Below are 27,155 nucleotides of genomic sequence, written 5' to 3'. Positions count from 1 at the left end.
TGTGCATTCTTGCCCTTTTTTTAAAGTTTATAATGTTTTTGGTGCTCCGTTTGATGCGGGTATTACTCAGAAAATTTGTGTATTATTTTTACCATAATCTTAAGTATGAGTAAAGACATTTCTGTTAAATATATTTGTATATATATATTTGCTAATAAATTATATAGTCAATGCTATTTTATTATGGCCAGTCCATATAAACCTAAATTGTAAGTATGTAAATGGTGAATATTTTGTTTCTCTTGTTTTTTGAAGACCATTTCAGATGCATATATTGGATTAAAATAAACCTCTCATTGTGAAAATTCTCTGTTCCATATGATTGTCTTAACCAGCAGTAATTTGAATGTAGTGAGTTTATTACATGCTCTTTTCTTAGTATTTTCTTGGGTTACCGCATCTATGATTTTCTTGCTGCTATAGCTTACTGAAATTAAATCTGCAGCAAAACTTGAGACCCAACTGTTGTACTGATTATGTCGCTGTCGGGCGGAATCCTCGTATCTCCAAAACCATTATTTTTCAGGAAATTAAAAAAAGTTATTAAACATTGTATCGTTAAAGTTGTTATCATGCCTTATATTGCTATCATATACTGTTGTGTACCAACATTAACACAACATTTTCCCAAAGTCATGTTTTATCGGAGATCCGAGCTTTATGACTTGGGAGCAGGGAGATACGAGATTATGCTCTCATTGATAAGAATTAATCTTATCTGCTCGCTAACTCACCTTCGTGGCTCACGTGCTTCCTTTACATTACAGCTATCGAGTTTTAATAAATGTACTCAAACCTAACTATTTTCACTTGTTAGTGTCTAACAAACAGAATTATTGTATTAATTAAACAGCCATTTTTTCTCCAATAAATTAAAACTTTTACTTGTGTTTTACATGCACAAAATAATTTAATGGTGGTATCCAAAAGATTCAATTTAATTCAAAAATGAATTCAATAAAAACATTGTGTTTTACATGCACAAAATAATTTAATGGTGGTATCCAAAACATTCAATTGAATTCAAGTATTATATTCAGGGCCGCATTAACACTGTAAGGGGCCCTTGGGCTTTACCCTTTTGTGGGGCCCTTCATCCACCAGAATTACAGCCTACATTCACACAATCTTTATAATAACCATGCTGAAAAAAACAGCATCAAACCAGCATGGACCAGCATGGGAATTATGCTGGTCTATGCTGGTTTAGCTGGTGGTCACCAGCATACCAGCACCAAAACACAACATATGCCGGTCTTGCTGGTATGACCAGCATGGGATGCTGGTTTGGTGCTGGTATAGCTGGTGCTAATGCTGGTTTGGTCCTTGTTTAGCTGGTGCTAATGCTGGTTTAGCTGGTGTTCACTAGCAAACGAGCACCAAAACACAACATATGCTGGTCTTGCTGGTATGCTGTTTTTTTTAGCTGGGCATTAAGTGCAAGTTGTCAGGCTTTTATTTTGCTGGAATAAATGCAATAACAAAATATTAAAATCATATCAGAATGCCCACAATCTACACAAATATCACTGCATAACATACAGTATGCACATAGTCCTAGCTAGGGGTGACCCGAATAGTCTAAGATTCGATGCTTTGACAGGAGAAGCCTGATTCGACTACTGCACAGTCGAATCGTCGCAGATGTGTTATAAAATGAGGATAATTTAATTTTGGCTGTATAAGAGTGCACATTATCTGATTTCACATATAACAGCTTTCTCCAATATAAAAAATAAACAGCCTATTATGATAATACTAAGTAAATAATATGTGAAAAAGTAGCTTTCAATAAATATTTTTAAAGTCTGTTAATAGCCTAAATCCTGTGACAGGGCTACACGTCCATAAGTTGAGCTACAAAACAGGTAAGCCGTTTTTTTTTTTCGGTGATGACACCGAATATAAATATCTCTACCGAATCTGACAAAATTGTCTCTCTTGTGATTTAATAATATGGTCGGTGTTAACTTTCAAATGATAGAAAAGAGATTCCTGAAACAAATGTTATAAGAAACATCAGATGTTTCAAGTGAATACAGAGATGATCAAAGTGAAAGTAAGCAATCAGATATTTCTGTACAAAAAAATAAAGCATATATAGTGTCTATGAAATGATTAATTTCAGTGTTTTCTTGTTATAAATGAACCGTTTAAGGAACTGTATATAAAGCTTGTTTTTATAATTTACTGTAACAAATTATATGTAATTTCTCATCTTTTATTTCCTTACCACGCTAAATCTCAAAATGAAATAAGATCGCTGAACTGGCTTCCGAGGCAGAATCTAATTTGTTATTTATTAGATTTAGTTATCAAAATTTTTTTGTGTAATATCTTTGTGTGCTGTTCTGTACATCTTGGCTTTAAAATGTTACGAGGAATCATTTAATGAATGTTTACACGTTGTCTTTCATATTAAGATAAAAACGCGTCCTCAGTTTCGTCTTTGTTCATCAGAAATGCAATAATGGATATTTCAGACAGAAATTTTTAAAAGCTCACTAATGATTGCAGGGTAGCCTACAGTAAGGGAGAGATTTTCTTGCGCAGGAACTGCATTCACGCACGGACATTCAAAGCAAAGCGATTAAGCATAATTTTAAAAGGGAGTATCAACTTTTTATAAAATGCGGTTGTTATTTTTTTCCGGCATCTCGGGGCCCTTTCCAGCCCGACGCCCTGGGCTTAAGCCCAGGTAAGCCCATGCATTAATGCGGCCCTGATTATATTAGATACATTTTAAAACTTCAGTGCACATGTATGATAAGCCTAGTAATACGTAAATATTCAAAATACATCAATAACTGATATCAAAGGTTAACACAGATAAAATCATAGTTAAGTCTTTCTTTATTAAGCCCATTACTGAGTGTATTTGTGTTTGTGAGTTTGTGACTGTGCTGTTGTCTGAGGTGGAGATGTGGGCGCAGTCATCAGAATGGTTGATTTTCAAGTTCATCGTTCCACTCTGTACCTGACAGAGTTCCTTTAAGGACACAGACATGGTTGCTGAAAAAAATAAATTAATAAAGGACAAACGATAATTTTCCTACGTTATATAAGGCATGTTTACGTATAATAATGAGGCAAAAAATACAGTTAGCTTGCATAATGGCTAAGGCAATTTGTGCTTTAAATTCACGTCAGAAACATGAATAGCGTAAAGAAAAATCTAGCAGCCTCAGAAACGAATTAGACTTTAGCACTACCATTACTTTGAGATGAAACTGTTATACATAATATAAAAACTGTTATTATATGATTCAAAAAACTGAAACAAATAACCAGTGTTTTGAGGACATTTACCTCAGTGGACGTGTTGCTCGACGAGGATTTCGTTGCGATTCTCCATCTTGAAGAGAAATATGCAGCGAAGCTCTCCCGCAGAGTGAAGAAGAGGTGGAGTTATGAGGTTTCTCAGACAGTTGAAATGTCCAATGGAGTTAAGAGGTTTGCGCTCAAGCTTTTTCAGGACTTTAGATTGGTTAATAAATTGTAAAAGTAACAGACCCACCTGGGGACTGACCAATAGCATCGATTTGTGAAAAAATAAGAAATTGACAAAAATTTGGACATGGCAACGATATGCTTTTACAATCATTACTATAGGATGCCAGTGAAATATGAAGGTTTTCTCTTATTTTTAATGATGAAATAATCTCATAATAGTAATCGGATTTTTAGATTCCCTTTCACCATGATTTTACCCTCCATTAGGGAGTGGTGTGCCTCTGATGCGTGACGCCATTAAACCCCGGTATCGTTCTTAACCCTGGGTTTACAAGTGCACGGGTAAGCAGTAGCAAGGTTTTTTTCTGTAGATGTATTATGCCTCAGACATAATAAAACAAAAACATCATAGCAGGATATGTGTAAAATACAGATCTACATCTATTGTTATCATTCCAACTGAATTTTACATTTTAGCACTGTAAATTTGTTGTGTGTTATTCTGTCTGGCAATGCTGTCTGAATTTTTTTTAAATAGCTGATAGCTTAAAACCACATAACTTGGAGTTGCATGTGGCCTGCTTTCATTGTTGCTCTACAATTACTCAATAATTTTGATGCACAATCCTAATATTTTTAGTTAAAGTTAATTATAAGTGTTAAGCTTCAGTTGAATGAACGGTTGTTCACTGAAAAAAAATTATTCATTGAATTTAATCAATTTTTTAAGGTAAGTGGTTGCAATCAATTTATTTAAGCTAAATTTAAACAAAAAAGATTAGTAAAGTAAAATAAAATATAAAACTTTTGTTTAAATGTAGCTTAAATAAATTGATTGCAACCACTTACCTTAAAAAATTGATTAAATTCAATGAATAATTTTTTTCAGTGTTCACACAAGAATGAAGGAAAGGTTATAACCACATATTTTAACAATATAGGCCTATTTTATTAGTCTTAAGCCCTATTCGGACAGTATTCTCATCAGGATGTCTATAAAAATATGTTTGCATGGCGCATCCGCGATAAAACTCGTGCAGTCGGATGAAGATAAATTAGGTGTGTGAGTTTTTAATTTTAAACACCTGGAAATACGCTGTACCTGTGTTTAATTACATGATCATTCACATGACCACTTGATTATGTGTATATGGAATATTTATAAACTATATTAAAATTCAAATTTCTGGTGCTAATGAACATTTTAAACGTTTCATAATGTTCTTCTGTTTATTTATATCGGCTCCCACTCATTGCCCTTACGACAATTAACCATAGTTTTACTACAGTTAAAACCAAAAAACTATGGTTACTGTAAAACCATATACTACAAAATAACCATGGTTTTCAAAAATATAAAATACGGTTTGCTGATAGTAATTAATACACACAAAAAAAAAACATGGTAACTACACTTTTACCACAATAAAACCATGGTTATTTTTCTTAAGGGTGTAGCGGAGCAATAATGAAACTTTGTTCTCATTACTTATAATTTTAGTTATAAAATAAAAGTGTCAATGTTTAAAATGCACACAATATTTTAAAACGCTTCACTAATGTAGAATAAACGCGAAGCGCGTGATACGGTACCTTTCAGGGATCTAATAAGTGGACAACAGATGAGCACAATCACTTTTGTAGTCTATTGATCCTCTTTTATAAATGTAGATATGTAGATTCGAACGCCAATGCTGGCCCATTGCCTACAAAATCAGCTGTCCTCAGTTAAGAGTCATTTCAACTTTATTAAAAAGCCAAAAGGATTAATAAAAAATAAAAATAAACCTATAAAAAAACTTACATTTGAGCCTCTCGTACTCATCTAGCAAGCAAGGCCACCGGGCCCAAATTTCGCGCCCTCCACCTTCCACCCTACTCCGCCGAGTACCGGGTTTTTTCCTAATGCCTCTCACCACCGGTGGCAGGCGCTCGGCAGGTCCGGGCCGCGTCCTAGAGCGCCGGTTTCAATCAGTTCCCTCGCCCGCATAACAGTGGCTCCCGCTTCCATTTCACCAAATATTTCTGTTATATCCGCCAGCGTCGCAATCCGTTTTCCTTATCTGTATTTTTGTCCATAGGATGTTAACTTCAGGTGCTTCCTAGCTTGAGGCTGCCTCCGCTAGCGGCTCAAGCCCTGACGCTATTATCTCTCATTCCTCTGTTTTTAGTTCAACCTGTTCTAAATATCACCAAATATAGCCTAACGGGAGATTGCCTCCGCAGACCACCGATCCTTATTTATTCAGTACCTCCCCATGCAATCGTTTTGAAACGCACGGATTATTAACACAGGGACACAAAATAGTCATTGGTTTTTAATCGATATAATATATGCTTCCTCTTTTTATCGATATTGTCCTCCGCAACTCGGACTTCTCGATCTCAATGTAGACCGTGTTGATTTTTCTTTCCACGTTACTCTTAAAGTATTGTACTTACATCCTTCGTTTTGTATTGATTTAGCTACTGTACAGAAATAATTTGCTCTGCTTTTCCCTCTTGTTGCAAACCTAACCGCTCGCTTTCATCACAACGGCAGACTTTTGCGCTATCACCACCGGCCCGAATCATACTTTTAAATCAAATCTGTCCGTCAGTTCTGTAGTTTTTCGAGTCGTGCGATCTCACATTTGCCATTATGTAAGTTATCTAGAAGCAGCGTCTCCAGCTGCTGGTGATACGCTACCAGGCGGACCTAACTCGCTTATTACACACTATTTTAGAATATATTGCGTTTTCTCGTCACAGACCCCCAATACGAACTTACTTTAATGGTTTTTCCCGCTATTAAGACGATCATTTACTGCCGACACCGTGCCTCTATCGTGCCCGGCGTTGAAGTGTCGGCTCGTATGTCCTTCTACAGGACGGTGTTTTGTTCCCTAAGAAGTGCACTAACTAGCTCCATCCTTGCCGCCGACGTTAAAATCTGTTCCTTGTTCGCGTCAGCTTACCAAGGTTTTTCAGCACCCGCAGCAGCGCGCTCCGCATGTTTCCCTCACGTTAAGGGGTTATTTATTTCAAAATCTAACTCTATATTCGTCACCTGCCAGTCGATTCGTTCTTTTGTAGTCGATGGTGGAGCTATGACGCTGATTTTACCATTTAAATGATGTCTGTCATTAATCATTGCTTAATTCTGTCCCAGGAGCCCTGCATACTCGAAATATTTAATTCCAATCTGCCTCTGCAGATCCCGAGCTGTTTAAATCATATGCCGCACAAGGTAATCTCTTAATCTTCCTTTAAGCGTTTTTTCCTATTTTTAACCAGCCCGTAAAATAAATAAAAAAAAACTGCAAGTATAGACCATGGGAAAGTTGACGTTAGTCTAATACCCTGATTCGCAGCATTCATTTAACGCCCGCTGGCGTAATATAGGCTACCGCATTCAATTCCGCATCACGGTTTATTTAACTTGTGGGGAAAGCAAAAAAGTTGGGTTTCGGTTTTATTTAATGTAACTATGCAATTCCCATATTCGCTGAAAAATCTCAATCTAACCACCCGATGCTTTTCCAGCAGATCTCCCTCACAGTTCAAAAAGTTTTAAAGATCCTGGCATTTTGGCATCGCTGAGTGCAAATCATGGGACCCATCCACCTCCTTCGGGTTTCTGGGTTTTAAGCTATATTTCGGTCATATAGCGTTGTCGTATTTAATCTCCTTAGCCAGTTTTGTTTTAAATGTAAACTCCTCTCATCTAAAATTTTGTTCTGTCCTACATGCTGCTCTGGTAGCATTCTAAATAAAATTGAAAATGCTCAAATTTTCTAAATTTGTCAACGAAACACTGCGCCCCCTCGCTATGCTTTTACAATGGTCTTCGGAATCAAATTTAACTGCCACGCATGTGCCAGGGAGCAAAATCGTATTAATTATTATTTTTTTCCCCATCACCGGTAGTTAGCCTGCCGGCATCAGAACTGGATGCAAGTCCATCCAGTCATCATACAAAACCGTTTTTACAAAGTCACCAGGTAAAATCTTGATACCTCGATTTATATTCGGAGACATCCTCCAAAGGTATTATTCAACGGTAAATCATTTAACCATGAACTCTTTTTTTCTCTACACTGTAAAAAATCAAATTGTTGGCCCAATTAATTATTTTTTAGTAACTAAGAAAATTGGTTTAACATATATATATATATATATATATATATATATATTTTTTTTTTTTTTTTTTGCCCGTCCAACATTTCATTAATTGGATTTTTACAGTGTAAGGAAACCACACCTGGAACTAATTCATTTGCTCTTTTCCAACACCTAAGCATTCCCGCTGTTACCAATCACATTCGCATGTTCACATGCCAATTCAATCGTGTTTTTTCTAATTGCTCAGCGCTTGCATATCAGCTCTTATTTCACGTAAATTTCTATCAGCATTTGCTGCTTGTCTAAACCTCATTATATTGTCATTAAATAACAATAGTTTTCTTTTTAAGCTCTGCTATTTGCATTACTGCACATTTCCCCCAATCAGAAACTATGCAAAGGTTTTTTTTTTCTTCTGTTTATTCGTCTTGCCCCTTCAAAGTGCTGGGTGAGCCCCATTCGACCGCAGGTGGGACCTACCCGTCTGGTGCTGTGAGCATTCCAGCTAAAGCTCCCGCAGACGCTGCGAGGGTCCTCCCTGTCAAACACGATGCCCAGTTTTGCTCCAAAAAATTCACGCCTTTTAATATATGCACTCTTGTTTCGACTGCATATGGGGTCTACCTCTCCGATGCCATGGGCATTTCAGGTCTGTTTCCGGATTTTTCTTTGCTGGGCATCTAATTTATTCAACAGTTAAGTCATTCAAGGTAATTAAGTGGCATTAATTTTTATAAACTAATCTTTGGCAAACCTTCATCAGCTATAAACAACTCTAAAACTCTCACCCGTCATCAAAACTATATTTAGAAATAAACCCATTCGCCCAAACTCCATGCTGCCCATTACAATTGACTTAATGTCTAGGTGCCTTTCCGCCTTTCGGCTCAGTCACCACTCCCTCTACCACTCCATCTATACTGCCCGCACGCTGGACGCAGTGTTCATTTTGTGTTTTTTGCTTTTTTCACCGTTCAGGATTTGCAGTCATCTAAAATTTCAGTCCAGTCATCTACCCTACAACTTCTGATTAAAAAGTTCCAAAACCTTGATACAATCTCGTTTTTCTTCAAACAAAGTAAGACTTTCAAATTTAAGAAGGGGCACTTTCTATTTTCAGTTTACCGAACCCCATCCAATTATATAATTCGCTACTAAATTACCTGCAGTACAGACCATCCTGGTCGAAACCTGTTTTGATCCTCTTTTCATCGACAACCGAATTTAATTGGCTACGAAATTTTGGTAAAATTTGTTTTAATCCAGTCTGATATCCAAGCAATTAAATTTTCATTCAGCTAATTCATTCAGCATCAGTGCCCCAACCACTCCCGCTCCAAACTGCCTCTCTAATCAACAAACTTAGGCCCTCAGTTGCCGGATGTCAGAATCATTCAAATTCTACATTAGATTCAACCACTTGCATATCAGAAAATCTTGTGTACGCCTAGTTTGTTTTGTTTGCTTCACCTGCACATTCATTAAAATGAATAAATAATTATATGTATATTTATCTGCATGCGTTTATACTTGTGAGAATACATTTTTCCCTGCATTTTTTTTTCACACGCAGTTGCACTCTACCGTGCATGTCGTTGTATGGGCTCCCCGTTTGTAGGCAGTGCGGGATTTTCTTCCACCAATTTAAGTTTCGCCCCTTCAAATCGCTGGTCGAGCCTCATCACTCATAATTTTCTTACCTTTATATTTTCATGTTGAATTTGCAACAGGACCTACCCATCCAATGCTGTGAGCATCTCCGCCAAAAGCTCCCTTTGGATGCTGCGAGGGTCCGCCTGGTCTGACACCAAATTTTTGCCTTTTTAACCCTATTCTAGAGCCTTCCTGTTTGACTGCAGGCGGGACCTACCCGTTCGATGCTGTGAGTATCTCCGTTAAAGCTCCCTTCGGATGCTGCGAGGGTTCTCCCGGTCGAACACCAACATTTTTGCTTTTTAAACCTTATATCAAGCATTTCCTTTTTAATACAGGTGGGACCTACCCATCCGATGCAGCGAACATCTTCGCTCAAGCTCCCTTCGGATGCAGCGAGGGTCCTCCCGGTTGGACGCTTAATTTTGCTTATTTAAAAAATGTATCGTAAAGCATTCCCATTTGACTGCTGGCAGGAACTTCCCGTCTGATGCTGTGAGCACCTCAGCCAAAGCCCCCGTCAGATGCTGCAAGGGTCTTCCCGGTCAAATGCCTAATTCGAATTTTGCTTGTCTCGCTTATTAAATTTCTCACCGTCCTCACCAGCATTTCCCCTCTGCATGTGGAGACGTCTCGTTCGATGCTGCTAGCATCTCAACCAAAGCTCTCGTTGGACACTGCAGCGGCCTTCCAGTGAATTGGCCTTAACTCGTTTAATTCCGCACCTTGTTCTAGTTCGCAAATGCGCTCCCCGTTTGACTGCTGGCGGGGCTTTCCCGTCCGATGCTGCGAGCATCTCAGACAATGCCCCCGTCGGATGCTGCGAGAGCCCTCCCAGTCAAACCACTAGTTTTCCCACCGCTTTCTATAGGTCTTTACGCTTACACTTTTTGGGGATGTTTTTTCTGGCTGCTGTCTGTCATTTATGTGGCATTTTTGGGGAGTACTCTGGGTTCGGGCTAAAATTCCGAGCTCGGAGCCCTCTCCTCGGACAGCACGCCAAATATGCTTTATCTCATTCCCTATCGATTACATGTTAATGCGAACTCGTGAAATGAAGTTTATTTAACTAAGTTCGGGAGGAGCATGGTCATGTGATCCAACCAATCAGTGCAAAGAGGTGCCTATAAATGGCAGTCCCTCACCTCTGTCCCGTGACAGATTTTTTGCAGCATCCCTCCTCCACCCCATCACCTCACTCTCATCTAGATTCATTCATCACAGTTAAAGAGAGGGGAGTACTCTGGGTTCGGGCTAAAATTCCGAGCTCGGAGCCCTCTCCTCGGACAGCACGCCAAATATGCTTTATCTCATTCCCTATCGATTACATGTTAATGCGAACTCGTGAAATATCATAAATAAAAATGAGCTAATTGTATTATTATTACCGGATAAACAGCTCTGAGGTAAATGCGTCGAACATGCTGTTTACCGTATACAAGTCTAAATAAGCAATAACAGTGAAAAAAACATTATTATCTTTCAAAACTTTATATAAGAAAAATTATATTTAAAGGAAATGTATTCTTACATTTATTCAAATATTTCATATAGGCTATTATTTCCTGTTTATGAGCACGTTCAACTCTGTCCTCGCTCTATCATGTAATTGACAGGTGCGCATCACCGTCTTTCAAACAGGTAGGCTATCATTTTGTATAGTTACTCATTTAGGAAAATTAGCCATGATTTTGTTATTATTGTTTTTATTATTATGAAAATGTTTTTGATTACGAATTGTATTACCTACTGTTAATGTACAACTTAAGAATGACATAGAGCTAAAAAGGTTAATTACTTAAACATATATTTCTGCGTTAAAAGTTCATGAAACAATATTACAGTGTACTAAAATGTACAATTCAGTTGGAATGACAACAATAGATGTAGATCTATATTTTAATCATCTCCTGCTTCTTTGTTTTTGTTTTATTGTTACAAAATATGTAACACATCTACAGAAAAAACCCTTGCTACTGCTTACCTGTGCACTTGTACACCCAGAAGTAAGAGAGAGACCGGGGTTTAATGGCGTCAAGCATCAGAGCCACACCACTCCCTTATGGGGAGTAAAATCATGGTGAAAGGGAATCTAAAAATCCGATTACGATTATGCGTTTATACATCATTAAAAATAAAGGAAAACCTTCATATTTATTAATAGGTTCGCTGACATCCTATAGTAATGATTGTAAAAGCATATTTACATATTCAGTAACCCAATAAAATAGTAAGAAAAGAGCATGTAATAAACTACATTTAAATTATTGCTGGTTTAGGCAGTCAAATATGGACCAGAGGTTTATTTTAATCCAATGCATCTGAAATGGTCTACAAAATATTCACCATTTACATATTTTCAATTTAGGTTTATGGACTGACAATAATAAAATAGCATTGCTCATATATAATTATTAGCATATATATATACACACACAAATATATTTAACAGAAATGTCCCTACTCACTCTTAGAGTATGGTAAATACACTAATATTCTGAGTAATACCCGCATCAAACGGAGCACCAAAAACATTATAAACTTTAAAAAAAGGGCAAGAATGCACAATATAAAATTGCATACAACATTGTTTGGACTTGTATTACATGAACACATTACAGAAAACATAGTAAAAGCATAAACAGACAACGGTCTTTATCGGCAGGTAACACTAGCAATAGTCCCTCCAGGAAACATTAAATGAACTTAAGTTCCTATAGTCTGTGAAATAGACATTCTGACAGCGCACGTTCTTTTCGCATGTTGACACGTTAATAACGTGCGCTGTATTCCACAGAAAACGCATGCATTTGACGCCCAATTCTGTTATGATAAACGCACGTCAAAAACGCGCGTTTTCGTGACCCCAAGAGCGCACGTCAATAAGCGTAGGCCTATAGGACGCGCGTTTTCTCTTGCAAATCGCGCGCTTTTAACGCGCGTTTGCCGTGATTCAAGAGCGCACGTTAAGAACGCGCGTTAATAGGACAAAGCACGCGTCGAGGACGCGCGTTTTGCTGCCAAATTGCACGCTTTTTACGTGTCAGTATGCAATCAGACGCCCCAACCAGGCGTTTGTGACTACTTTGGCTTTCCATAGGCTCCAGTCCACGCCGGCTTCACAGCAAGTGTGAGCAGTGCGTAAGCGGCGCATGTTTTTTCAGCGCCCATGTTAACAAGCATGCACCCTGCCGCATGAGGAGCGCGAGCTCGCGGCTCTGTAGCAACAGTGCTGCAATCGTTTCTGCGTGGGTTCTGCTGCGCTGCTCAAGCTCATTTAAAGTGAAAGTGCTTTGTTTATGGTTTAAATGCTCGTGGATTGACGCGAAAGAGTGTCATTTTACCATAAAATCATGAATGTGATGCCAAGTGTGTTTTAAACAGAGCAATTTAACAAAAAGCAATGAAATATGTAAAAACACACTGTTGCCAGAAGACTGCGTTTTCATTCACTCTCTGTACAGCAGTAAATGAGTCCTCATCTATCTTAATAAACTTAAGAGAAAGAGATTTAATAATGTATGTGCTTCTTAAGTTTAATTATGTTTATATCTGTCATTACATGGACTAGAACAGCACGAAAACAATGTGGATTAAACAAATCAAGTTATAAAAATTACACTGTGTGACCATCAAAAGGCACATTTGAAGAGGTTTCTCATAAATGCATGCAAAATAAAGTAATTTGAACTTGAGATTTTTATACTGTTACTGAACAGCACAGAATGAGCTGCAAACGCTTTATGAAATGCTACCTCTGACTAAGAATGCATTATTTTGCACTTGTATAGTCTTTTTTTATTTTGAAATTTCAAGAGCAATCAACATATATTGAAATGTTTACATTCAGATATGTAAATCAACATGTATAAATTGCTATTAGTTAATTAATGGGGAGATAATTGATAACCGAATTGAATCGAAGTCGAATCGGACTGATAAAATGAATCGTTAGATTAATCGATGCATCGAAAAAAGAATCGCTAGATTAATCGTTTAAAAAATAATCGTTTATCCCAGCCCTAGTCCGAAAACTCTAAATTGCTGCTTTCTGAGGCAGCTTTCCAAGGCAGGAAGGCATCAAGGCATGTCCGAATTCAATGTTTGGTTTACTTCCTGTCTCCTGAGATACCTATGCGTGGACGAACATTAAGAATGTGATTGGTCGAGCCCGGTCGAGTTCGAAAAAATAAAATGGCGGCCAAGGACGCGACTGTACCACCAACTTAGTGTAAATAAAGGTACATTTTCACTTTTTACACCTTTTAATTGCATTTCTAGCGAGAAATTAGTATTGTAGTTTTCAAATATGTGATTAGTTATCACAAAGGCGCTCTCTGTTTGAATTTCAAACACGCTGCCTTTGAAGTGTGTCCGAAAGTCTTTCTCTGAGCTGCCTTCATGCCTCCGAAGTCATTTCCTCATGAGGCAGCGAGGCAACGAGTCACTGCCTTGAGTTTTCGGACGCAGCGCAAAGATAGCAGAAGCACCATTGACTTCTTTAGTAGGGTAAAAGAATACTATGGAAGTGAATGGTGCTTCTGATTGGTTTGGTTACAAACGAATCCAGCTGTTGAAAAGCTTGCTGCATCTTACCGAAAAAGACCTGAGGCTGTAACTGCTAATTTCAAAAGGTGCTTCAACTACACAGTAAGTACTGAGTAAAGGTTCTGAATAGTTAGGGGATATCGACTTTATATTTTCAACACCCCCCACCCCCAAATTGGGACGCTAAACAAAGCAAATATTGACTGGATGCTTTACATACAGTCTTGTTCAAAATAATAGCAGTACAATGTGACTAACCAGAATAATCAAGGTTTTTAGTATATTTTTTTATTGCTACGTGGCAAACAAGTTACCAGTAGGTTCAGTAGATTCTCAGAAAACAAACGAGACCCAGCATTCATGATATGCACGCTCTTAAGGCTGTGCAATTGGGCAATTAGTTGAAAGGGGTGTGTTCAAAAAAATAGCAGTGTCTACCTTTGACTGTACAAACTCAAAACTATTTTGTCCAAACATTTTTTTTTCTGGGATTTAGCAATCCTGTGAATCACTAAACTAATATTTAGTTGTATGACCACAGTTTTTTAAAACTGCTTGACATCTGTGTGGCATGGAGTCAACCAACTTGTGGGACCTCTCAGCTGTTATTCCACTCCATGATTCTTTAACAATTCATTCACATTTCTTGGTTTTGCTTCAGAAACAGCATTTTTGATATCACCCCACAAGTTCTCAATTGGATTAAGGTCTGGAGATTGGGCTGGCCACTCCATAACATTAATTTTGTTGGTTTGGAACCAAGACTTTGCCCGTTTACTAGTGTGTTTTGGGTCATTGTCTTGTTGAAACAACCATTTCAAGGGCATGTCCTCTTCAGCATAGGGCAACATGACCTCTTCAAGTATTTTAACATATGCAAACTGATTCATGATCCCTGGTATGCGATAAATAGGCCCAACACCATAGTAGGAGAAACATGCCCATATCATGATGTTTGCACCTCCATGGTTCACTGTGTACTGTGGCTTGAATTCAGAGTTTGGGGGTCGTCTCACAAACTGCCTGTGGCCCTTGGACCCAAAAAAAACAATTTTACTCTCATCAGTCCACAAAATGTTCCTCCATTTCTCTTTAGGCCAGTTGATGTGTTCTTTGGCAAATTGTAACCTCTTCTGCACATGCCTTTTTTTTAACAGAGGGACTTTGCGGGGGATTCTTGAAAATAGATTAGCTTCACACAGACGTCTTCTAACTGTCACAGTACTTACAGGTAACTCCAGAATGTCTTTGATCATCCTGGAGGTGATCATTGGCTGAGCCTTTGCCATTCTGGTTATTCTTCTATCCATTTTGATGGTTGTCTTCCGTTTTCTTCCACGTCTCTGGTTTTGCTCTCCATTTTAAGGCATTGGAGATCATTTTAGCTGAACAGCCTATCATTTTTTGCACCTCTTTATAGGTTTTCCCCTCTCCAATCAACTTTTTAATCAAAGAACGCTGTTCTTCTGAACAATGTCTTGAACGACCCATTTTCCTCAGCTTTCAAATGCATGTTCAACAAGTGTTGGCTTCATCCTTAAATAGGGGCCACCTGATTCACACCTGTTTCTTCACAAAATTGATGACCTCAGTGATTGAATGCCACACTGCTATTTTTTAGAACACACCCCTTTCAACTAATTCAACTAATTGCCCAATTGCACAGCCTTAAGAGCGTGCATATCATGAATGCTGGGTCTTGTTTGTTTTCTGAGAATCTACTGAACCTACTGGTAACTTGTTTGCCACGTAGCAATAAAAAAATATACTAAAAACCTTGATTATTCTGGTTAGTCACATTGTACTGCTATTATTTTGAACAAGACTGTATATAGATCAAACAGCCTCTTGTGCAGTCACTTACCAATAAAATCTTAGATGGACTTCAGAATCTCTGACTGTCTGTGAGAGACTTCAAACTTGCCCAGACCAACAAGGCATCTCGTTGGCAGACATCCTGACCTGATCAAAAACTTTTGATTAGAATATGTTCTGGTTCTGTTTTTAATATACATTTTACAAACTTACCACAGGTCATCTGGCAAAGCTAAGATTTATGAAACAGCATCTTCACAAATCTCCTCTTCAGGCTCATCTTACTGTATCTATCATGGCATGTAATAAAGTTCTGAAAAGGAAAACATATTTCACTAGTATAGAAACATAAATGTAATGTTTTGGTTAGAAATACAAAATACTGTCGCCCAAGTACATTTTTTAAAGAACTTAAGAATGTTTCCAATTTTTGTCATGGGACACTATTACTTCATTACGTTTTGAAGGGTACTGATTTGGGCATCTGGAAAGACACATGACTTCACCTCTGTGTATTTTATCACACTTCAAATTGCACAGCGATTTGCCTACAATATAAAACACATAATAAAATAGAAAAACAAGCCATAGCCCCTTTTAAAACGAAAACTTAATTTGTGAAATACAAAACACTGCATCTTAATTATTAGGATAGGAACAAATATTTTGTAGAGATTTACTGTGTTTGTTTCAGCTATTATGAGAACCCCTAACTGCACAAATGATGCCGGTCTTCCTGGATTTCATAATAAACATTAAAAAGACTATATGACTACCATTAGCTTTAGTGGCTTACCAGAAGTCTTACACAAAAGAGCTCAAAGATGTCTGCGCCCACATTTACGTCAAAAATAAGGTGGATAGAGGAGTGACATACAGAAGAAATTAAGTGCTTTGCTTAACAATAATCATTGTTTCCTAAATTATTTTCCTATATTTTCCTAATGACAATGATAAACCAGTACTGAGAAACAAGTATCAGGTGTTTTTAAAAAGCCACTTCTCACCTGTGAAGTCTCTTTTGTTTGTGTGTCATTCTGTTTCTGACCTGACAACCCTTGGCTGCCTGTTTCTTCGTTCAAACCTGACAATATATATAAAAAAGTTAAATTAGTGCAATATTGAAGGAGAATTCTATATATTAGAATGTAAATGCATACACTTGCACAATGCATTTAAGTATATACTGTAAAATAGCAGGGTTAATGTCACAACATTACCTGATCCAGACTGATGTAGTGGCTGTTGATGCATGAAAATCTGAGCATTGACACTATCAACATCACTAAGGGCTCTGATAACGAATACATTACAAAAGAGCTATAAAAATACACTGAAAACAAGAGCACTTTTGTCTGGATAACTAATATTTAAAATTTCTATTAAAACTTGCCAATTATTCAACAAGAGAAGTAAGCAGGGTTACACCATTACAATTCATTTCAATTCGAATAGCATATGCCAACTAATGCCTGACTTTTTTGTTCAGCGTTCATGGATACAGTGCGAGGGACAGCAGGTGCGAGCATAAGCATAACATGTGATTGACTGATTGCCATGGAAACATGAACAGGCCTCAACCCGGTCGGGCCAGTTTTTTAGGGTTTTACTTGCCCTGTGAAATTATTATGGTCAAGTCAAGATGGTGCATTTTGGGGTGAACCATTCCTTTAACATGAGATTTGCAGAAACAGTTTGTGTTTTGTGAGCTTTAAGGTGGCAATAATAAGATAAGTGCTAAGATACTACAATGTATACAATGTATACTGCACTAGTTTTTCTTACCACATCACAAGTATTTTTAATTGCTTTAACTGTAGATGTTTTACTTGCTCCAAAAGAATTCTTATATTTGTCTTTGTTTTAGAGTACATCTGCAGGATTTCATAGCTAACAGAAAACCAGTGTGTCATCATAAGATTTGATTTGTGTGAATGAGCTGTGTTCTGACCGTTAGCACAATTAAATTTTTTAATTAAAACTATATGCATCATCTAATACATATACGAGACTGAGGTGTACATCAAGTCAAAGTGAGCTCTGACTAGTGATGAGCGAGTCACCCGAAACTCGGATCATTTAACCCGATCCCTAAAATGACTCGAGAACCATGAGTCCTTAGTGACCATTAACCCGAGTCAGTTGAGTCCTCTCAGATTTTGCATTAAAAATTAGAAATTGTATCAAACACAAAGCTCTTCAAATGTTTACAACAGAATTACAACAATTAACTCTACATAAGCTGCCATAGGTTCTATAACTTGCAACAACGAGTTATTTTACATCACCAAATGTCGACTGGGGGTACCGAGTGAACCAAAAGCTGCTATTCCGGATCATTATTTCTTGCAGCTCCGAGTCCGAGTACAAAGGGATGCGTGCGCGCGACAATGAGTTGGTCTGCGGCTCGGGGATTCACACAGAGAGTGACTCAACTCATGGAGCTTGAATCCTGGGCTAGGAGAAACAAGCCTTGCTCGTGTTGTTAACCCACTGACTCATGTAGGCTAATCTGTTGAAATATTTGACTGGCACAATGTTTTGGGTAGAAGCTGCAAATGTTTAACATTTTTAAATACGAGGACTGCTGCAGCAGTGCTGCTGGAAAGACCCGCCACCGACGGACGTACACGGCTCCTCTTGTTGACTGAGTCACTCAGAGTGACGTGAGTGGTTCACTCACAGGACCCGTGCAGGAGCGGGCGAGCGGCTCTGTCTGGGACTCACTCACAAGATTAACCGAAGCCTATCGTGGATCTTTTAAGTCAATCTGAAACAGGACACGTTCCTCTCACGTCCAAGTCAACCAAGCCTGACATCTTCTAAATGTGGTGTTGATATATTTGTCGTTATGAAATGAAACTAAACACACCAAAATTTTTCAATTATGTTATTGATAATGTTACCACGGGCATGCATGTTTTTTACGAGTTCCTCAGGTCACATAAGCCCTTTTTTGTGAGCAGAGGAGTCTTAAACTCGTAGCTGCACGCGTGATCCGAGTTGCTTGGTTGGCATTAGTATGACTTAGCGATTGGAATTGGGAGATTTTGACCAAGTGACTCAAGTGACTCGAGTGACTCGCACAACCCGGATCATATTAGTGAGTGACTCAGAATAACCCGAATCCTTAAAAAGATCCGGGTTGACCATCACTAGCTCTGACTATTTAGTTGTAGTTAATATTTTAATTTATCCATTGTATTGAAGAGAGCTTTAAAATATGTTGATTTACTTATGCACTCTTTGAGCATTATGTTCTGGGTTCCAATGTAAATACAAAGTAATACTTACTTTTCGTTCAGCCAATGGAAAACATCACAATATACCAAGAAAATGACCTGAAAGAAAAGTGAACATAAATATACAATAGTTAATCCAGAATTGATGACTGTTTTAATTCTTCTGTAAACTGTGCCCGTACTGTAAGTTATATAACATTAGATTTACGCGTCAAACCCCATATCGAAATAACTTACGTTATTATAGTTAACTAAACAATGGCAAATACATTTAAGAACAAGCATAACACATTTTTATAGAAGGTAAAGAAATAAAAGATCTGCACCACTTACGTTATTAGCTATCACAGCTGCGTCACGCTTAGTATGTCAACTTAACATCAACAGTTAACATGAAAGTTCATAATATATTAATCATATCGGATTATCAACAGCAAAATTAACATAACTGTTAACTTATTTTAATGAGGTAACCAGGAATTAAGGAAAACTTACCTCAGAAATTACCACAGAAACGAAAACGTCTGAGGAGAACATCAGTTAAATCCACAATGTACGCTGTTTGAACTCACGACACGAGGCGCGCGCCCGCAAATAGGTGTGTTCCACTTCATGCGGCGCTGCAAGAACCGACAGTCGGATGACGTCAATGTACCGCGAGAGCGAGACTTCTACGTTTGAATTAGACTTCTCGCTCTCGCGGTACGTTGACGTATCGCAGCGCCACATGAACTCGAATAAGCCTAATAACACATAACAAAAGACAATATTCACCTTATTTTCCACGACAACAAGGGCGGCGCCATTGCGCTCATTTTGTCAACGTACTTCCGGCTGCATATGACGAGCAGCTGAGGCAGTGGCTGAAGGCGACGCGTTAAAGTTAAAAAGCTCACTCAAGCGCCTTTATGTTTGTTTCTTACCAATTTTAACGGACGGGGAGCCGACTGAGGAACACCCTAATCCCAAGTAATGGTTCGACTACGATGTTCCGGTAACTTTAAAAAATTATTTTCACAGATGCATTGATGTTTAGTGATGCAATGGACAACTGTGAGGATGATACAATCAACGTGTTCCTAAACTGTGATGCAGAAACACAATGGGAGGATCAATCCGTCTTTGAACACAACTACACTTTAAAATCACAACTCAACCTGAAGCAACCTACATCTGATATGGGAAAACAACCTTGCAGTTTCCCGGACAGGGCTTATGCTGGTATCAGGCTAAAAAGCTTATTTGAGCTACAATAATTTAAAAACACCTTGTACTGACATACCTCAACATATATGAGTGCCATTGTTTTGTCACAAGATGTGGTTTGTTTGTAAAAACTAAAATGTCCTAATATAATTAAGGCCTAGTCCTGTAAACCCTGTCTGAGAAACTGCTTCAATGCTTCTGCTTCATGTGTTGAGCTGGCACAAGAGTACATTTCTATGCTGAGAAACAACCATCTTTGTCAGCTTTACACAGGGTTGATATTGCATGCATTACACAGTCGCTAAGCACATCACCAGTACATACACCAACAGCTTCCAGATAAACACTTGGGATCAGCTCCTGATGACTCTGATAAAGCTGTGTCTTAATTCATTGCAGGGTGGTCTTGCTGAAAAGTTAGTTGTTTCTTAGTCCATAGTTATTTTTATACACCTTTACAATGTGACCTGATTTTACCTGCTGTAAAGTTACATTAAACCTTCATACAGTATGTGATCAGATGTCATGCAGTGATATTAAACATTTACAATGTGATCTGTTGTGCATTTATATTAAACCTTTATAATGTGATCAGATATTACCTGCCATGCATTTATATTAAACCTTTACAATGTGATCAGATGTTGTGCATTTATATTAAACCTTTATAATGTGATCAGATATTACCTGCCATGCATTTATATTAAACCTTTACAATGTGATCAGATGTTGTGCATTTATATTAAACCTTTACAATGTGATCAGATGTTGTGCAGTTATATTAAATCTTTACAATGTGATCAGATGTTACCTGTCATGCAGTTATATAAACCTTTACAGTGTGATCAGATATTATCTGTAAGGAATTTCTTAAACCATATGTGAGCTTTGTAGATTCCACTTAAAAGGATTTAAGTCTCCTGATTTGAAGGAATAAGTGTTGGCAAGTTTGCAAATGAATTCTATCATGGTACATTACCACATAAAAACGAAATAGATATTGGACTGGCTAAGGTGCACATTTGCTTTAAAAAAGACGAAATCACTGTGTAAATATTGGTAAGCATAATTACTTTAATAATGCTGCTCCATCAACTCCTTCTGACACGACGAGGTAATAAAATATGTCCCATAGGTTACTTGCCGCGGCTGCTTCATATCGTCTAACCACGAGACGATTGATGGGACATTATAAGACTATCCGAGCGTCGTATCAAGTTTTCTCCGTGCTCCTAATTCAAAACATTTACAGCAGTTGCGATATTTGTCATTTAGCTAAAGTTATAGTGAACTACAAACAATTTTTTAACCACCAAACTAGCTACCGAATGCACTGTGCCATATTAGCAGCGGAAGTCGGTTGACAAAATGCGGAAGAGCGAAGATTTGAAAAGGGGCGTGGCGGAATAAGGTGAATAGACCTTTTGCGTGTTTGCAAACAGAGATGACGTTTTTTTGTGGGCGGAGCCCAACTGCTGGCAGAAAGTGAATGCTTCTCAATAGCTGTGTGAAGTTTTTTAGCATTAAACTGTGATTTTTAAGGATCCGGTGTTCTGTAGAAGTCTGTTTCCCCTATATTTCTCTTAAGTGTAATGTTTCTTATAACGTTTTCACCAAGTTACGTTTATTTTTTAAATAAATTAAAAGTTTTAATGGCTTGGCCACTGATATGCTTGCATGTATGTAATGTATATGTATTGTTCTTTATTGGTAAATCAATTATTTTTACAGTATGAATCTCTGAAGTACTTATAAGAGCAATACTATCATGTATTCTGTATAATATCATTTATTAAACATTTAATCATTTCCTGTTTTCAATTTCTTCCTTATATTTTTATCCTACGTGTTTGATCTAAAACTATTATGTTTACATACAAATTAATTTGTATAGGCCTGTTTATATATTATTAACACTTTACATCGTGTGTGTGTGTGTGTGTGTGTGTGTGTGCTATGTTTATATATTTATTAGTAAACATCATAATTTAGAACAAACAGGAAGAAGACATAGGCTAAGATATATGGTAAAAAGAAGTAATAGAAAATGAAAAAAAAAATACGAAAACTTTAATAAATGGTAATATTATTGATATTATGAACTAATTAAAATCTTTAATCTTTCTAAATAAATTATAAACGTAACGTGATGAAAACGCTATAAGAAACACATAGAGTTCTTCAGACTTCGACAGAACACCGGATATCTTCTCTAATTATTTTCTATTCAAATAATTAAAAGATTTTCAGATGATTTCATCACTCCAGTCTGTCCGGTTGAGGGCTTTTATTGCAACCATAAACACCTACGTTTATCTTCAAATGGTGTCTTCGACGACGATATACTATAAAAATGAAGGTCATCTATTTTGGCATTCCTATTCTGACACTCAACAGCACAACAAAACATTTTCTAGTGAGTTATATTGTTCGTTTCACTCATGTCTCATTCATTTCCACTGTTTTTCTGCCACCACATGCGCGTGTGACGTACCTGTGACGTCGACTCGCAAAAGGTCTATGTTAAAGAAAATAAAGATGTAAGGAAGACGGGATTGAAAATGACTGTTTTAGAACTCGTTTAACATTAAAATTTTAATTTAAATAAAAAGAAATATTGTGTTTTTAAAGCAAAGCTTTTTAGGTCTTCATTCGGGGGTGTGTTCAATTATTTCTACATAAACATGCATGCACATTTTGTTCTAAATGGACAGACCTTTATAAAAACTGATTATGGTTTTATTATAAGGTAGTGTAGTAACCGTGTTTTTTGATTCAACAACAACAATAAACAGTAAACAAATGATCTGCTAAGATAATAACAAACAATAATAATTATTTTAATAAGATTTATTTTAATAATTATTATTATAACTAGTATTAATGGCAAAATCATGGGGGCTAGATACCCATTAATTCATCTCCTGAATTCATAACTAGTCATGGAAATCACATGCCTCACCAGTGTTAAAATCAATTAAATGATATACATAAACCATTTTTTGCTTCTTAAACATTATATAACATGGGCAACCCAGAACAATATTTCCCCAAATTGGGTACTGAGATCACCACTTGTTTTGAAAGGGGCAAATAAAGTTACATAGATTATTTATTTGGATATTTTGAACTCTATCAATTACTGTTGTTACATTTTTAAATAAAAGTATTTTTGTCAGTTTCATAAAATGCGTTTTTACAGCTTTTCAACAAATGATTCAAAATTACAGTGTCATAAAACGTTTATTTTATTGACCCTTTGCAACCGTTCACCATTTACCGTTGTTTCAAAGTTTAAACAAAGAACTGACATTATTTCAACCAAATTTCAACATTGAAGGTCTGACATATACCTGCTGGGATGGTTCTCTTATGGTGTCCAGTAGATACCACCATAAGTTTCCAAAGGTGTTCTATTGGTCCTTAATGGTATTCAATAGAAAATACATGCCACCAATAGAAGAAAGCAAATTACCAATAAGACCAATAGAGACTAACAGGGACCATTACAGTGTCCATTAAAACCAACAGAAATTCATTATAACTATTAAAATCATTACAAATTCTGTAATGGTTTCTATTGTTTTTTTCAGCAGTACCCACTAGGACCATTATTAGTTTTCAAAGGTGTTCTATTGGTCCTTAATGGTATCCAATAGACGATGCAAATTACCAATAGAGACCAACAGGGACCATTACAATGTCCAATAAAACCAATAGAATTCCCATTAAAACCATTACAGCTTTTCAAAGAAACCACTAAATCCATTGGAGGCATAATGGTTCCTACTGGTGTCCAGTAGATACCACTATAAGTTTTCAAAGGTGTTCTATTGGTCCTTAATGGTATCCAATAGACGATGCATGCAACCAATAGAAGCAAGCAAATTACCAATAGAAACCAATAGAGACCAACAGGGACCATTACAATTTCCAATAAAACCAATAGAATTCCCATTAAAACCATTACAGATTCCGTAATGGTCTCTATTGTTTTTTTCAGCAGGGGTGTAACACATATGATGTATTTAGCTAGTGAAACCACTACCAGTCTTAAATGTATAACTGATTAGGGTTGGGAATCGCTAGAAATTTTCCGGTTCCGATTCCGGTTCTGATTCCGGTTCCATATAATAAAAAATAAGGCACAATACTTAAACAATTCAATTTGTGTTTATTAATTACTGATAAAATATTTTAAATGTAAAATGATTAATATTTTCACTTTTTTAGTCACTAGATCATTAATAAAATATCATTTATTCCTGTTGTAGTCCTCGTAAGATCCTAACTGTTGAAGTGAACATGATAGCAGCAGTAGTTCTCAAACATATGATTTGAGATTTATATGCTGGAGCAAGTGTTTTGTCATATATCCTGAAAAGGCTGCTGTACAAGTAATAATTTTTGTATGTGCATGCGTATAGGCTTACATATAATGCATACATATATTTTGAAATATAAAAATGTAAATGAGGATCAGATATACGTTTCTTAACAAACATGCGTGTTCATATGCGCTGACTTCTTTTCGCCGGAGGCTGCTCGTCACAACATCAAGCAATGCTTAGGTTACTTAGCAACGCTTTGGAGAAAAGTGGCGCGATCACGTTTTCCGCGTGGTTTTAGATGCGAAATGTGAAGCAATTGAGCATAATGTGCATGGCCATTTCGTTGGGTGATGCTTGAGCCCCGGAGCGACCACGGGATCGGCGCGGCTATGTGCGTGTTTATTTTATCACTTTCATCCGTGAAACAACACACGGTTCAAGTGAGGAACCTTTTGGGGGTTATAATGTCTGCACAGTGCTGAAAACGCATGTTGCTATACTGCTAGTGCAGATTGATACTTTTTCGCAACCTTGACTAAGAATATCTTACCTCATTGTTCTGCCCCCAAGCCAGCGGGGTCATCACTGATATCGGTTTATAGCGCATTAACTCTTGAGTCTTATGTCCGTTTGCTTTCACGCGAACTTGAAGACATCTCGCTGGGTGAGACTGTACTTTATATTTTTCATAGTTTGTGAAGTGCACGGCATCGCGGGTCGCACTGTACCGTCAACAGCCCTAGAATCCACACTTTTGACTTTAAGACATGTTTAACACGAAGTATACAAAGCTTACCTCAGCAGCCCGAGTGCTTTCTGTGGTAAGCTGCGTTAATTTGGTTGCGCGAGTGACTATAAACAGTGGCTCAACGTAATTAATATTCATGAGGTAAGAGTCATAAGCGCTTTGCACGTGCCTCGCATCAGAACCGCTTTTAGAACCGAAACTTAAGAATTACGTGCGGTTCCGGTTCCTTTTAAAAAATGAATCGGTTATCGGTTCCCAACCTTATAACTGATGATGACAAAGTTTTTTTTCTCTGCATAATCATAGGAACCCAGACAGTAGCATCGTTTCACAATGTTTCCATCACCATCATCAGTGGATGCCTTTGCCGTCCGTAGCCTGAGATTTCAGATTTGCAGCAAAAAACTTGATTTTCCCATTTATTGGAATGCTGTGCAGGTATTTAAGTATTTTAGTAACTGTGTTAAATAAAGTAGTATTTACTTTTACAATAAATTGATTGCTTGTTTATATTTTTAAAGGTTGTACCTTGCAGCCATCCATTACAATGTCACCAAGCCGTAACAAAAGCAGGAGAGGGAAAGTACAAGGCTATGTTCCCAAAACACACAAGTGACATACCGTAAGCAGTAATGTTTTATTTCAAATACATTCATAATTTAAAACTTAATGTATGAAGCAGGGAAATAAATGATCAAAACAAAAGATTTATTGACTGCAATATTTCTACAGTTATGTGGATGATGTGATCAGGCTTGTGTTTGATGAGGTATATGAAGATAAGCTGAAGGAAACCCCGAATCCAATGGACCTGGCATCACAGTTTGAGAGACCTTCAAGGGAGGACATGATTGCATACCATCTTCAGTGCAGGGGTTGTCGGAAGCCAGCATTCTGATCAGGAAGCTCCAAGCATATCTGGAGAACAACACACGACAGGATGATAACCTTATAGTGTCGTCTTAAATAGCACCAGCTGACAAAGCTTTGATATGCCATTTATCTGAATAGATAGCTGTAAGAAATGAATTGAACAATTTTTGAAAGAAGAGCACAATATGGTTACTAAAGTATGTTTATTTGTATATTGTTTAACATTTAAATATATATTTGTAATAAATAAATAAAACTTTTGACTGACTACTATATTTTCTTTAAAGTTACATCTTTTGTTCTTTTGGGTACTTTGTTACTATAATGATACTTAAGTGTTATTGGTTTAAAAATGTAATAAAACTTACTCTAGTCCTGCACCTCAAAGGCTTATAGTCGGTACAATAAATGTTCTGTGTGTAGGGATTTAGACAATTTGTGCAAAACCTGGATGATGAATCACGCAGGTAAGAGGCCCTGGAACATGTTGCATTCTCCTTAAAGGTTAACTAAACCCCTGATCAGAGCCTGCCTCCACCCACTGCAATATTTGAAAAATGCAAGAAAAGTGGGCAGGTCCCAACGGAGATAGAGGGGACAAACTAAGTGTGTGGTGAGATCGTAACAAGGGCGTGGTGAGCTTGAACCTGCTTACATCACGAGTTATTTCTTGGACCCAACATCCAATAGGAAAATTCAACTGCAGTAGCAACAGTTCAACCTGAAGAGGGCAGCACTCAGACGTTTTTACACCATATATTGTAGTTTTGAAACACTTTATATCCAAATGTCAAAAAATTTACTAAAATCAATGAACAGCACTAATAAAGCATCGTTTTTACAGATCATTAACTAAAAAAAGTTGATTTAGCGTTTAGTTACTACGGAGCCCCTAAGGGGACGTGGAGAAAAATTTTAATAAAGTTTAGTTTCGCGTGCTCACGTGAAACTATCGCGTGCTCACGTGAAACTTAGCAATTGTTTCGCGTGCTCACATGAAACTTTCGCAATTGTTTCGCGTGAGCACGTGAAACTATCGCGTGCTCACGTGAAACTTTCGCAATAGTTTCGCGTGAGCACGTGATAGTTTCACATGAGCACGCGAAACTATCACGTGCTCACCTGAAACTATCGCGTGCTCACCCGAAACTATCGCGTGCTCATGCGAAACTAACGAGAAAG

General features: G+C 37.4%; 1 long non-coding RNA gene across 1 annotated transcript in view; it reads left to right on the top strand.

Moving 5' to 3' along the window:
- LOC141282223 (uncharacterized) overlaps positions 1 to 25,961 on the top strand; it is a 31,755-nt gene extending 5,794 nt beyond the window's left edge. The window contains exons 2-4 of the long non-coding RNA XR_012336738.1: positions 25,407 to 25,538; positions 25,622 to 25,722; positions 25,833 to 25,961. This is a non-coding gene — a long non-coding RNA (uncharacterized lncRNA). The remainder of the gene's footprint in view (positions 1 to 25,406; positions 25,539 to 25,621; positions 25,723 to 25,832) is intronic.
- Positions 25,962 to 27,155: the final 1,194 nt, after the last annotated feature.

The sequence above is a fragment of the Paramisgurnus dabryanus genome, chromosome 5 (genome assembly GCF_030506205.2).
Source record: "Paramisgurnus dabryanus chromosome 5, PD_genome_1.1, whole genome shotgun sequence".
NCBI classification, from domain to species: Eukaryota; Metazoa; Chordata; class Actinopteri; order Cypriniformes; family Cobitidae; genus Paramisgurnus; species Paramisgurnus dabryanus.
This window is presented reverse-complemented; position numbering and strand designations above follow the sequence as displayed.